This window comes from Myotis davidii, unplaced genomic scaffold, assembly GCF_000327345.1.
Source record: "Myotis davidii unplaced genomic scaffold, ASM32734v1 scaffold49, whole genome shotgun sequence".
In the NCBI taxonomy this organism is placed as follows: domain Eukaryota; kingdom Metazoa; phylum Chordata; class Mammalia; order Chiroptera; family Vespertilionidae; genus Myotis; species Myotis davidii.
In genome coordinates this window covers 6,701,762-6,716,707 of record NW_006300375.1, presented here as the reverse complement: position 1 = coordinate 6,716,707, position 14,946 = coordinate 6,701,762, and positions in this window count along the sequence as shown.

The window sequence follows — 14,946 nt, the reverse complement described above, 5'->3', positions numbered from 1 at the left end:
TTTGAGTTGTAGAAATTTTCATTTTTCTATAGAATCATCTGTAACATATTGATAGTCCATAATTCTTGTTCATAACCTGTCTAGTAACCTAGGGAGGCTATAATGGCCTTATATTTAGTCATATGCACACCTGTTATAGTGACTTATGCTGTATGGACAGGTGGTAGGACAGTCCAAATCCATTCTAGTGGTAAACCCAACCTGTCTGTTGCCTGCATGGAATGTCTTTATAGTCCTGTCTACAAGCTCATATCAAAGTTAAAAGAAACTGACTGAACTGAAGGAGAGTTTATGACTATTCCCAAAGGATCTATCCAACAGCATGTATGGCTAATGACTTAATTTATTAAGCATTACAAGAAATCTCTGTCTCCCTGCCGTGTTACATTCCTGATGGCTCTATCAAATGACCTCCAGCCTACTGGACAAGGTGGGTGAGATGTGAAGGTAGCCCTGATGTACATACTCTATTTTATCCATGGAAATTGTCACTTGAAATCTTACGTGGCAGTCCATCAAAAACTAGATATTTATGCATCTGAATATAATATTTTAAAACTCTTATATCTCAGGTATAAGTGACCCAATTCCATCTGGTAGTTAAGACATATAATGAATATTACATATTTGAAGCTAAAAGGCCATTATTCCAAGGTTTTATTACATACATATAATCATGTTATTTTACTTCTTAAATTATATGTCTTCTTACTTTGTCCTGTAACTCTTTCCAGTGAAGAAAATTAGGAGTACAGATAACTTATTAATAAACATCTATCAGTCATTTAGTCTGATATCTTCTACCAAGGAAAAGTTGAATGCCCAGGGTATACAACAATGTGACAGTGTCTTCTATCTGGTTAGTGGCAGAGCAAGTGTTGTAGCCAAGGTCTCTGAATTCAATGTTCTCTGTCCTATTGCTTAAATTTTTAACATAATCCAGATTTGATTACTGCTAAAGTAGAAATAGCTATGGCTTATAAAAACATACGAAAGACTCCACACTCAAACAGCAAATTAAATACGATTTATAGAAATATTAGGCCAAAATTTTCGAGTTTGAGCCTTCAGGTGCCTGGATGTCAACAGGGACTGCCCAAGCTTTTCAGGCCTAGAGTTGCCTGAGACCCCCCACCATCCCAGTTCTCTGCTTACTCCCTGGGACTTCACTTTCCCATGACTCACCTTTACTTCTCTGCTCCCGAGTTGTCTCCTCTTGTCTGTGTTGACTCATTTGTGGACCCTATTTTCCTCACAGCTTGGGAGGTTTTTTGCTCTCTTCTTTCATTTATCCCCAACCTCAAATGCTGTTTCCTCTCTTATGTGGAGTTTTCTCTCCATTTCTGTCTCAAACTTGCAGATAGACACATCCAGGGACTTGGTAGTACACCGTCTTTTACCCTTCCCAGATAATTCTAGGGCTATCATTTATCCCCAACCTCAAATGCTGTTTCCTCTCTAATGTGGAGTTTTCTCTCCGTTTCTGTCTCAAACTTGCAGATACAGACACATCCAGGGACTTGGTAGTACACTGTCTCTTACCCCTCCCAGATAATTCTAGGGCTTTAAATAGAGAAATAAACATGTTTTTCTATCCAGAAGAAACTAGTGAAAAGTCCTGTTCTCATCTTCACTACTTAAAAAGGATGGAATATATTCCTAGAAAAAGCAGAACATGACATCAGTCTCTATAATAGAAAAAACACCTCATCAGCACTAGCATTAAATGAGCATTCACTGTGTGCCACACCCTGTGCCTTCTAACAGCCTTGTAACATTATCTTATCTCATGTAGTTCACACAAGAATCACCTAAGGTAGATTCTGATGTTATCCCAATTTTGGGGAAAGGAAAATAAAATTGCCTTGAGAGTAAACTGGCTTTTCGTTGCCCCTTGATATCTTTAATCTTGACCCATTTACCAGAACTTTGTCAATATTATCATCTCCACGTTACCTTTGTGATCTCACATTTCCCAATCCCTCCTCAGGGGAATAGAGTTGATCTGAATAATCACTAGCAATAAGAACAGTACTTAGTGATTGCTGAGCACGTTCCATGTACCAGGCATGATGGTTGATACTTCACTGGCATTATCTCATGAAATGCTCAGAACATACCAAGATGTGCCTCATCGTTACCAGAATTTTAATGGAAGGGTAAACTGAAGCTTATACATGTCAAGTCTCTCCTCATATCGACACCATTGCTATGAAGTGACAGGAGAGGGAGGAGGGGACTCTGACTCCAGAGTTTGTTCTAACAACTACTTTGTTCTAGCAACTGCTAGTGTCACCCTGCTTTGTGTAGCTTATGAAGTTTCGCTATTTAGAATGTGCTTTACGTAACGTGAGTTCAGAGCGTTAGCAAGTCTTCTTGGGGCTCCTCAGACCACAGGCCAGGGTGCAGGTGTGCATTCTACCTGCCTGTCCTGATTCTGGAGGCTGAGGCTCATAGGAACACACCGAAAACAAGAACACTGTAAGCGTCTCTGCTTTTTTCATGAAATACCTTAGCACAACATTTTTATTTCAGAAACATAAACCACTTGCTATATTTATGGCGTGGTTTTGTTATTTCCTTCTTAGGAATATTTCTACCTGGAGTTTACAAAGAAATGATAGCAAACGCCAGTGCAAACCCCAAAGGAAAGGCAGACTTCTTCTCTAATGTTCTGAAATGTCAGGGAATCAGTTAGAGAGAGAGTGTTTTGGGAGGCTCATTATAATAGTCACTGTTGCTGGATCCTGTGTGCATTTGTAGATCAATTATCTAAAGACCTCCCTCAGGCCAGAAGGTCATCTTTGGTGAATTAGTCTGATACCTGATAAAAAACGTGCCAATTCTCCCCATTTTTATTATATTTTATTCTTCGCATTGCGTCAAGTACACTCTAAGTGGAGAGCAGCATGTGCGTGAGGGGAAACACTTAGCAAATTAGACTAATGAGGGCCATAGGATTTACTCCGGGACTTCTGTTTGATTAAAAGAGGATTTTGCCACACAGCTGCTTCAGCCGGGTTACCCAGAGCTTCCACTATAATCGCTTCCTGTCAAGGAGCCAGTCCCCCTGCAGTCACGCAGACCCACTCTTCTTTTGTAGGTTTTTCTCTTTTTAGTAAAAGGCATCTTAAGTGGGAGAATTTTAAACTCCAGTGTTTGAAGGATAAAGTGATGTTGATTTTCTGCGAAGGAAAATAATAGGTAGGCTTTGAGAAAGAAAGAGGGAACTGCATCTCACCGTTAGAGGTAACGTGGAGCAAGAATAATAAGCGAGCATACGGAAGACAACAGCTGGTGAATAGCGCCTTTCGATTATTGCTTGTGCTACAGGGAAACGGATGAAAATGCGTCCAGGTCAAAACCTAACTGGGAATAATGTGCAACCAGCCCTCCCGTTGGAGAGGAGAGAAAGCAGGGCTGTCCTAAACAAGAGCAAGTACCTGGGTATTTGCACAATCATCCTTTATGAGAAAAGAGCCCATTCATGTGAGCCATGTTCTGTGAGGAGTGGGAGGAGGACACTTCATTTTATTAGGGCTCCTTTTCCTCTTGGATTTTTTTTTTTCATCTCCTTCCTTCTCCATTTCTGCCATGGTTTTTCTCATTCCCAGTCTCCAGCTCTTTCTGCCCTTCAGTTGGTGGTGCTGTGGGGTGATGAAGGCAGGTGTTGCTGTGGCCGTGGCCCATTGCTTATCACACTCTAGACTGTATCCTTTTTGCTCTCTAAGCAAGTTTTGTGCAGGTGTTTGGGAGGAAGCAGCAAAAACAATGCTTTTCCTAATGTTTTTGGCATCACAAAAAGAAACAACATTTCTCAAAGACACTGCAAATTCAGACCAGATAAATATACACCTAACAAATACAAACTATGTAAACTGTGATGGAACAATGAGCATACTAAAATCTTGGGGGGGTGGGTGTTGTTTTACTTTTATTATTTGTCATCTTGGCACAGCAACTCTGAAGACAGAATGATTTTTAGATCTTTGTGAGAGATTTGAACATTTTTAAAATCACCTCCAGTTTGTAAATGAGAACATTCAAGAAAAGAGATCCTGGAATACAATATGAATGATGGTGAATATGAAATATGGATAATTGAAGAGAACTTTTAGGTTGGTGCAGCCATACTTGCTGTTTTATAAAGGAAAAAAGGAAAGCAAGCCCTAACTTATTTCAGAAGTAAATTAAAAACTAAAAATTATAAAAGTAAATTATAAATTAAAAACTCAACCGGCAACATAGGCAAGTACTTTTGGAAAGGTGCTTAAGGTACTCAGGTATTGTGTATTCTGTAATATACGCTCTCAGGAGCGGGGGCACTGTATGTCCTGTTCACTGCTCTATCTGCACATCCACCCTGGTGCATAGTTGAATGAATGAATGAGTGAATGAGTGAACATGTGTATCACAGGGAAAATCAGGGATGTCATGGAGATTCACTACTAGTGATAAGTAAGGAGGACATTACAGAGGGTCGCTGGGGCACGGATGTGTGGGGACCTACAATCAGAGGAACAGTCATCCGATGCTGGGCTGAGCGGGCATGCATACCCCATGGACGAAGATCTATGGGAAAAATGTCTCCACGCCCTTGATGTTCTCCATATTTATATGGAGTGAGGGCAGGGATTATGAAACATTAAAAACAATGAAACTCCTTAACTGAGGAGGTGATGTGGAGGAGGTGGGTTGTTCAAGAACGAATTCACTGCAATACCTGTTGTTTTTGAACAGCTGATTGAGATCTACTTACTCACATACCCTGCCACTGACCCACTTAAAGTATACAGTTCAGTCGCATTCAGGATATTTACGGAATGTGCATCCTTGAGTCTGTGTGAATGTGTGTGTATATGTGTGTACGTGTGCATATATATGTGGATTCCCACTCTTGTGTGAGCATAATGGGAGGAGGGATACTGAGCCACCAGGCCATCCAGATCTGCCTCTCTTCAGCAATATTGCTAATATCCTTATAAAATCGGCGAATATTTCCTGTGAGCTTCCTGAACTATATTTTGTCTGAAGATATTGCCTGAAATTTCATAATAAGCTCCGGGAAAAAGCCATATGTCATTGTTTCCGCTGACAAATGAATTACAGTGTTACAACTTTCAGTGAAAAGGTTTCCAACATTGAGTTCACATTCATGATTTACGGCCTTTTACTCACAACTTACAAATGCCTTGCCGAGGTTAGCTAAGCCTAGCCATTCCTATAAAAGCGAAAGCATAACTGTTTAAAAGTCTGGCAAAATGCAGCCTAGAGAAATTTTTATTTTAGAAAGTAACATAATGTCGTTTACGGACATGTTTCAGGAGGGAGCGCAAACATTTTCATTGTCTGTGTTTGTGTCTGCTTATGCCACAGCAGTGTGTGGGTATATGTGTGTGTGTGTGTGTGCATGTTCATATACATTTACACCAGCACAAATGATTTAATTTATCTATAGAAAATTCTTCAGAATGTTGAGAATTAAATAATACATATATATATTACTAGTATACTTAGTAATACTAATATTTTATGATAATCATACATATTTTATGGCATATAATATATATCAGATATAAATCTTATATAAGTAGATACCATATGTTATAGATTATTTATAAAAATATCTAATAGTAATATAGATCTAAAGAATGATATGTATAATATGTCATTTACATATATAAAATTATAATTGAGGCCACATGTTCATTCCTATTTTTCTGAGAGTTTTCCTCTTTGTAGACCAAGTCTTCAAATTTTCTGGCATAAATAATACTTGGTTTCCTTTTAAAGCCATTTATATTATGTGCATTGAGTAGACTGGTCTTCCACCAGTGTCCCATCACATGGGGGGGTCCTCATCCCCTGAAATCTGCTGTGACAATGGTGTGATAGGGCCGGAGTTGGAAAGACTAGTCTTCACTGAACTGCATCCAGTGGGTGGCACAACACCAGCAACTGGGAAGGAACAACGAGAGTGAAATCCACAGAACCACAGCCAGTTGGCCACAGGACAAATTCAAAAGCAAGTCCTAGAGCGCCTGGGGAGAAGTGACATGCAATTATTCTTTAGGCAAAGGGGCTCTGAGGCAGGAGCAGGCGACTCCCTGACATATGTCCACATCCTGTCAGAGGCCTGGCCCAGGGCAGTGTCTGCAGTGTCGATGATGGAAACATTACAAGAGACAGGTAACCCCCGCAGCCGTCCTCAGCACCAGCACTGGCAGAACCGGGGCTTCCTGCCCTGTCTCAGCCCCAGGTCCAGTTTCCTCCTATTTCACCACATTCTTTAAGGGGACCTTATCTTACTTTATCCTGGGTTCCCATCCTTACCCCATTCCTCTAAAGGAATGACTGAACATGGTGATTTATTATTATTATTATTAATTATTATTAAGTTTATTGTGATGACATTGGTTAACACATTAAGCACTATGTCAGTCACTGGTGACTGACACTATACTTTCCGGAATATATTCCTTTGTTTCAGGATTAGCCAGAATCTTGCACGTGTTAGGTAGATGCAACAAAATAAATAGTTTCACATATATAGAGGTTGCAGAAACATCTTATGGAAAATTACAACCAATTGTTTTCAGTCTTATGCTCTGCGATCTCAAGCCTATATAATAAAGGCTTAATATGCAAATAGACTGAATGGTGGAATGACCAGTGGAATGACCGATCAATATGATGCGCACTGACCACTACGGGGCAGATGCTCAATGCAGAAGCTGTCCCCTGCCTGCAGGCCCCAGGCTAGCCAAGGCAAGTGCCAGCAGGGGGCCTCCAGTCACCCTGCCAGTCACCCTGCAGAGGGAGGTGACCAGTGATGGCAGGGGGCTGGGGCCAGTGAGGGGGCGGTGCCAAGCTGGCCAAGGTGAGTGCCAGCAGGGGCCCCTCAATCGCCTTGCTGCTCGCCCCTCAGATTGGCCCTGATTGCCAGCCAGGCCTACGGATCCTAACCATGCATGAATTTCATGCACCGGGCCTCTAGTAAAACATAAATTGCTTAACCTTGGACAAAATATAGAAGAACCTTATTCCTGACGCCCATGAAAGAGAGAAACTGGTAGAATGCAGCAAGCATTAGGAGAAGGACTCCCCATGGTGGCTGTGAATGAAGACAGTCAGAATAGATCTGAGATATAACTTGTCGGAGAAAACCCAGGGTTCAAACTCCAGGTTGCCTTTCTTGATCCAAGCAGAAGTTATCACTTTCTCCTGTGAACTTTCATCCTTTTACCTATTCTCGTCACTAGAGTTTTTTGTGAATGTTTTATTCTGCTAACTTATATTCATTCTGAGAGGTATTTCCAAATAAGAAAAAAAAAGTTTCATATTCATGTTACACTATAAATACAGGGTGAATTCATGAGCTGTATGTGGGGCTTAGCCCTCATTGCTTCTCTGCTGACGTTTCTCAGCTCATCACTCAGCCCACCACAGTGCTTACCCTACCAGAGCCTGGATCTCGGCCATAAACACTTCAACAGGTCACCCGGAGTTGGGAACTCTGACGTCATACAGGGTAATGCATTCTTGATATCACAGGTTGGATAAATCTTTCTCATAAAATACTTTTATGTTTCTCCACTTCAGGGATATTGTGTAGATTAGTTGAGGACTTAAATACAATGTTTATTATCTTCTAAAAGATAGATTTTTCTAAATAAGTTATTTTGAAGGGATCTGTTGGAATAAACACTATGACTTTCTGTGTCCCAAGAATACAGTGGGTTGGAAAATAGAATATATCTTCCCATGAGAAAGAATTGAATTTCTTTAAATGTATAAGGTTATAGATGTTCTCTGCATAGCAATAATCAAGCTAAAATAATGAAAGAATAGTAGGGGAATATGTGAAATTAGAAAATCCTTTCTCTAGAAAGAAAAAAGGAAGCTAAATCTCAGATTTTTAATCCGAGTCAATTTTTTATCATGTGATGCTTTTAAAAAAAATTTTTAAAGAAAATTAATTTTTTCTAAAGTAAACTTATTTTATGATGATTTGTGATGACACTTCTTTTGGCCTAAAAGGAATTCTTAGATATTTTAGAAGCAATGGAAAAGCAATTTAAAGTGTTTTTTCCAGATGTGTAATGGGTATTTATAATATACAGACTAAAAAACAAAATCATATTTTGGATCTTTCAGACCTGACTTAGCAAAAAGCTAATTTGCTTTGAGGCCCTTTGATGCATTTAATTTAACTTATTGGAAGAGAATTAATGTAAAATGATAAAATAATTATTAAAATGGAAATGGAAGAAAAGGAATAAATCTGATCAACAGGGGGGAAAAGTGACTGACTAATGCACTTCACAGAATAATTCCAAATTTAATTATATTAAATCTAATTGTTACCAGACAAATGATGGGAAATATAGCTTTGCTTTCTAACAGAGAGAGGGGACAGAAAGGGAAAAAAAAAGAAGAAGAAAGAAACAAAACAAAACACACACACACACTCACACACACAGCCAGAATGTCAGTAGGATAAATAAATCCAAGAGTAAACTGAGAGTGGAAACCAGAATGGACTTGTTAAATGGCACTGCCTCTTTGCAAGCTCAAAAGAAAACGTGTTAAATGAATGTCATATGGTTTTAGAAGACTAATTGTATTTTGTAAAGCATCCATATTTGAGTCGATAAATACATATTGAATGAATGCTATTTTTGAGACATTATGCTGCTCATCTGTCTTCCAGCTGATTAGGTTTCACTGATACCTAGAGCAAAGTCAAAGCCAGGTTCTATTGATCAATGCCAACCCCCATTGAAATGATAATGAACAATCCATGCAGTATACCTTGATTTACTTTTTTTATATTGAGTGTGATGAACTTTACAATTTACAATAATCTGACTACTTACGTTCATTACCTATTCATATGATTGCATATTACCATAGTTTCAGAATTCCATGAAACAGACACATGAGTTTTTTATGGTTGATTTTTAAAATTTGTCATTTAAAAAATGCTATTTTAAAAATTAACCTGAAGAAACTGGGGATTATTCCGAATATTGTATAATTTTTTATAGATTCATTTAAAGCTTTTTTTTCAAAAATTTACATTTTCTCAATGGGTAAAGAGTCCTTTGTTTAATTCTGCTCATTTCTCTTCATCTTTAGTGATGTCATTTTAGTCTAAATTTCTGTAATCGTCCTTCTGGACTACATAGGAATCTTCTAGTAGGCTTTTCCTCTTCTTATTTCTTGTCATCGTCTTGTTTATTCCCCAAACCACATTCTGGGAGATTTTGAAATAAATATAGAAAACAAATAATTTCATATCCAACAATGTATTAGAAAAGGTAAGAGTAAGGCATACATTTGAAAACATGTGTACTCTTACCAACATAGTGGTAAGAAGCATAAATACATAGTGCTAGCTTTTGGCAGCATGGCACATTGGTTACTCTGCAGGCTTCTCACATTGGAAAGCAACCAGATCCTTTATAAACTAGACTAGTGGCCCAGTGCATGGATCCATGCACATTGAAAGGAAATTAATTAGAAGGGGGCCAGTGGGGCGGGACTGGGCAAGACGGGCTGGACATGCCCTGGAGCCAAACTCCCGCAGTCCCTCCCCAGCTGCCACACCTGGGGCAGTGCCACAGCTCCAAGGGAGTCTGAGGAGCCAGTGGTGTCCCTTCAGCAGGTGGGGTCCCTCGGCCTGGCCTGGGGGGATCTCGCTGAAACTGGCTTTCTGACATCTCCCAAGGGGTAATGGAATGCCAGAAGGCACTTTGCAAAGTTGCTGTCACTCAGCAGCTCCTGCGTTGAGTTTCTGCCCCCTGGTGGTCAGTGCACATCATAGCTACTGGCCAGTTGGCGGTCGGCCCGTGGGCCAGTCACTTAGCCTTATATATAGAGAGATTATCATGTTCTTTTCAGATAATGCATTGCTGGGGCCACAGTAATTTAGGAAAAAACCCAAGCCTTCTCACCTCATTTTCTGATACCCCAGGCACCCCGTGGCAGAAAACTAAAGAGGGACCTTTTCTGAAGAATAGAGAGAATTAAACCAGGGAGGAAATAGGGCTATTGGGAAACTGACTTAAGATAATTGGTTTTCTGATTCTCTCACTGTGGACTACTTCCGTTTTCAATCATTATTTGGTGTGTGGGCACATTACCAGGCTGCTGTCAGAATTAATTAATGTGTGAATTGCATTGTCATTTTTGAATAAAAGATTCTTGAAGAGTATTATTGGTAACTGAGATTTCAAGACATTTGACTTCATTGAAAAGTTTTGTTGTCGTGACCCCTTTAAAAATAATCTCTTCTGGGCACCTGCTTGCAGTTTGCATAACTGCTAACGACAGACATATTTTTAAGGGAAGAAAAATAGAAGGACATCTAGAGACTTCTCTCATATTAAGTTCAAAACATTGACATTCACTCTAAATGTAAGAAAGAAGTAGTAGAAATGAGTGTTTGAGCAGGATTATTTTCAGATTAACTGGATCATGACATGAGGCAAAGTGTGGGATTACAAGGAGAGGATGGAATTGCTCTCATTTAGTTTCTTTCCAATGGACATTGCAATTTTGTCAGAAAAAGAAAACGATTGTATAAAAGTAGCCACGAGGAGTTAACTGTGATGAAAAGTGATGGATGGCTTGCCTATGCTTTCTTGCTACCATCCAGAGAATGAGACTCCTTTCTGGAAGCCATATTGATGGTAGAAAAAGTCTTTCCCCTTTAGTTGGCAGGATTTCCGTATGCACAGGCCAGTGTTTTGAATGAGACAAAAACTGCTTTTGGATGAAAAGGAGATTAAGATGGAACATCTTGCCAGCTTGTGTTCTTTTCTTTCTCGCTCAGTAGTCTGTTTCTATTTGGGGTCCGTATAAAACTTTTCTTAACTTCTCATCACGGGGAAAGGGGCCATTCTTCTTGGTTACCAGTTCCCGATTCCAGATCAGCTAGGGATTCCACAGCGCCATCCTAGTGGATCTTAGTTTGTACCTTTACTCTTAATCACAGTGTTTTAACCTGTTTCCATTGTCAGTGCATATATCAGATATTTTGTTCGGCACCTGAAAAGATAATAGTGAACGACACCCATGGTCACTGTCTCCATAGAGCTTCCCACACAGGTTTCTGTGTAGATATTAAATATGCAGACGATGCCTTATGCTTCAATAGAAATGAAGCATTTGTATCGGCACTTACCAACACGCATAAACTACTACTTAAAAGATTACTAACTCCCACCCCACTGGGGTGTCTTAGGGGTTGATTTTGACCCATGAAATGAGAGGCCACTAGATTGTGGGCTCGATCCCCAGAACAAATGTTTCTCTCTGATCAATGTTCCTATCTCTCTATCCCTCTTCCTTCTCCTCTCTCTAAAATCCTTTTAAAAAAGGAATGCTAACTCATAAAGTGTCTTTTGGATAAGGAATGCTACACTTTATTTTTTTAAAAAATATATTTTATTGATTTGTTACAAAGAGGAAGGGAGAGAGATAGAGAGTTAGAAACATCGATGAGAGAGAAACATCGATCAGCTGCCTCCTGCACATCTCCCACTGGGGATGTGCCCACGACTAAGGTACATGCCCTTGACCGGAATCGAACCTGGGACCCTTCAGTCCGCAGGCCAACGCTCTATCCACTGAGCCAGACCGGTTTCGGCAGGAAAGGTACACTTTAAAATTAGACCAGGTTTGTCATTAGTGGAACGCCAATGCAATGTTCAATGTCTAGGAGAGGAAATTGTTATTCAAACAATTTAGAAGGGTTTCTTTGCAATCAGTTGGGGAAAGCACCTTAGTAAGGTTTGGAATTTCCCTTGAATGTTTAATGATAGAGAGAAATGAGTAGGGCATTTTTAAAATATTTCGTCTTTAATGAAATTTTTGTTTTGGCTAAAAGAAATCCTCTGGTTAAAAGTGAAAGAAATAGAAGAGTTAAGCACCGAACTAAGAGATTTGCTAAGGTCACCTACCTGGTTAGTGACAGAAATAGAAATCAAATCTCTCCATTACTGCACTCTCATGGATTTGTTGTTTCCATTGAGTGCCTGGTAAGAAAAAAAAGCTCCAAACAGTTTCTTGTATATTTTAAAAAGATAAAGACCTTCACACATTCCATGGGAACCAGGCTGTGTTTGTAAAGCTGATGACCAGGGGAAACTTGTTCTCACCCATTCGGCCTTTAATGTTCTTGGCTCACGCATGGGGCCAGAGAACTAATAACAATAATGGAAACAATGTCCTTGCACATAAACATTTGGCCACTCACAGCGTGAGATGTCTTGTCAGAATAGGGGATAAAATAATGGTGTGGAGATTCACTGTCAGGTTGCTGGACCAGTCTCAGCAGGATTTCAGCTCGAAGCAGATAGATGGCCTGGCATGCCTGGGTCACCAGTGTTTACACTGATGAATGTGTGTGGTTTCCCGGGTCTGTAGCATTACATTGAGTTTGTGGTTTTTATAGCACCTGTAGCCCTTTCTAGAACGTATCTTTCTGTTTCCATTGAGAGACCAGGAGCCTCATACCTTGACTTCCCAGAAATAAATTATATGACTCACGTAAAAGCAATTTGCCACAGATAAAATGACATACATATTAAGGGTTAAATGTAATATCTCTTGTATTGCCATGTATAGAACTATTCAAATACAAATATTTGGAGTTGCAGAATTACTTGGTGAAGCATTTCCTGAAGTTTCATATATTGATTTGGTTGCATAATTTAAAACTTACGTTGAGGCTTTTTAACTTACCATTTTCTAGAATGAAATGATTGTGGCGTGGCATTGTAAGAAAGAAGGTCTTTGGCTAATAGTAGAAACAGTTTATTTTAGGTTCTTCTTGCATTTATCCAAGAATTTAATAATAGCCAACCATTTTTCTTGAGTTCCAAAGTAAGCTTTAGGCACTTGTTATGAAATCATGCAACTGCTAGAAATTTAGATGAAAATCCTTGCATTTCTGAATATGTTAATTAGAAAATTAAGTGTTTGTCTTTTATAAAAATAAAATGTCCTTTAATACAATATACACATTTATGGAATATTTATATTATTATATCAACATAGCATGTTATTAACTTGTATGTTACATGATATTAAATTTGTGATAGCTTTTTACTAAATATACTAAAGTCATAGTCCCCATGCATGGTATGAATGCAATTTTCTTTAAATATGCAAATTTAAAAAGCTATATATTTTTCAATATCATCTTCATTGCCTAAAATCATGCAGTTTTGTTTTATATACAGATATTATTCCCAAATCATCTTTAATGATAGACTTGTTCCAGTCCAAGATATATTTGACTGTTGGAAGCAGACAAATGCCATTTAAAAATCAAAGCTTGTATATATAGCAAATAATTGACCATACTCCTTATCTGTATATATAAAAGCCTAAGCAACCTCTACGACTGAATGACCAGAATGACCAGAACGACCAGGTGCTATGACACATACTGACCACCAGGGGGCAGACGCTCAATACAGGAGCTGCCCCCTAGTGGTCAGTGTGCTCCCACAGGTGAATGCTGCTCAGCCAGAAGCTGGGCTCATGGCTGGTGAGCACAGCTGCTGCAGCGGGAGCCTCTCCCCGGCTCCATGGCAGTGCTACTGAGTGGCAGTGGGATGAATGTGAGTGGAGTGGTGGTGGCTCAGGCTCCTCCCTGGCTGCCTGCCACTTGGGGGACTGCTACATCCCTCAGGGGATGTCTGACTGCCCATTTAGGCTCAATCCCCACAGGCCACTGTGCACAAATCTGTGCCCTGGGCCTCTCGTTTAAAAATACATAAAAAAACAAATAATGACTTCAATGCAATCCAACAGGTGTTTCTAACAAACATAGACATTGGAAAATGCATTACTAGTTGATAATTTTTTTATCTATTAAGTCTTTTTAGAGATATTTATGAAAACTATTTCTTTGGAAATTATAAAATAGATAATTATAAAATAGAATTAAGTATAAAATAGAATCTTCATAAAACCAACCTGTGATTCGCCCTTGATTAAATGGAATAACATATAATGTGGGGATATTTTACTTGTACAAATTCCCTTTCCTGTCTTCTCCGAGTAGCTCTCTAGAAATGGGGGAAAATATGGCATGGGTTTTGTTTCTGTGGTTTCTATCAAAGCTTAGCAGGGCCATGCTTTGTATTGTCTATGATCAGATGTAATTTCTCAAAAGCAGATGGCAAACAGGGAGTGTTAGAAAATTTGTAATTTACTATCCTGTGCCAAAGACAGACCACTGAGTAAAACTGCAGCCCCTTTAAACATCAAAACAACCTTCAATTATTCTGACTGGTTCTTCATGTTTCACCCTTTATGGGGCTTTTGGCTGAAGACCTAAGTTTATCTACTAATGCTGTTTTCTTTCCATCTGCTAAGATCTTTGCATTCATACTGGTTTTGCATGCCAAAATGTTTTACCTGGCAAAGCTGCCTGCCGTCTTCATTCTGATTAATTTTGTCTTTCAAATACTGAGCCATTAAAATTAGAAGTCACAGAAAAGGAAATTAATCAGGTGTATTCAAAGCAAAAACTTGAAACACTATAGTTGACCCTCTGAAGCTACTTAGTGTTGGAAATCATCACTGATCCATGTTAATTCCGCAAACAACGTGAGGCCACTTCCTTTCACATTTTACTAAATGGCCATGTTCTGCATCCTGGAGAGATTGCATCCCAGGGTAAGTGGCTGACTCTGCTGGGACTTCGTGGCTCAGTAGGTGTGCCAGCTTGAGCAAGGAAACACAAAGGCAGCTCTTGTTAAGGGAGTTGGGTAGGTTTTTGCCAAGGCCTTACCCATCAAACCTCTTCTGTGAACCGATGATTTAAATATATTAACTTTGCCGAACCGGTTTGGCTCAGTGGATAGAGCGTCGGCCTGCGGACTCAAGGGTCCCGGATTCGATTCCGGTCAAGAGCCTGTACCT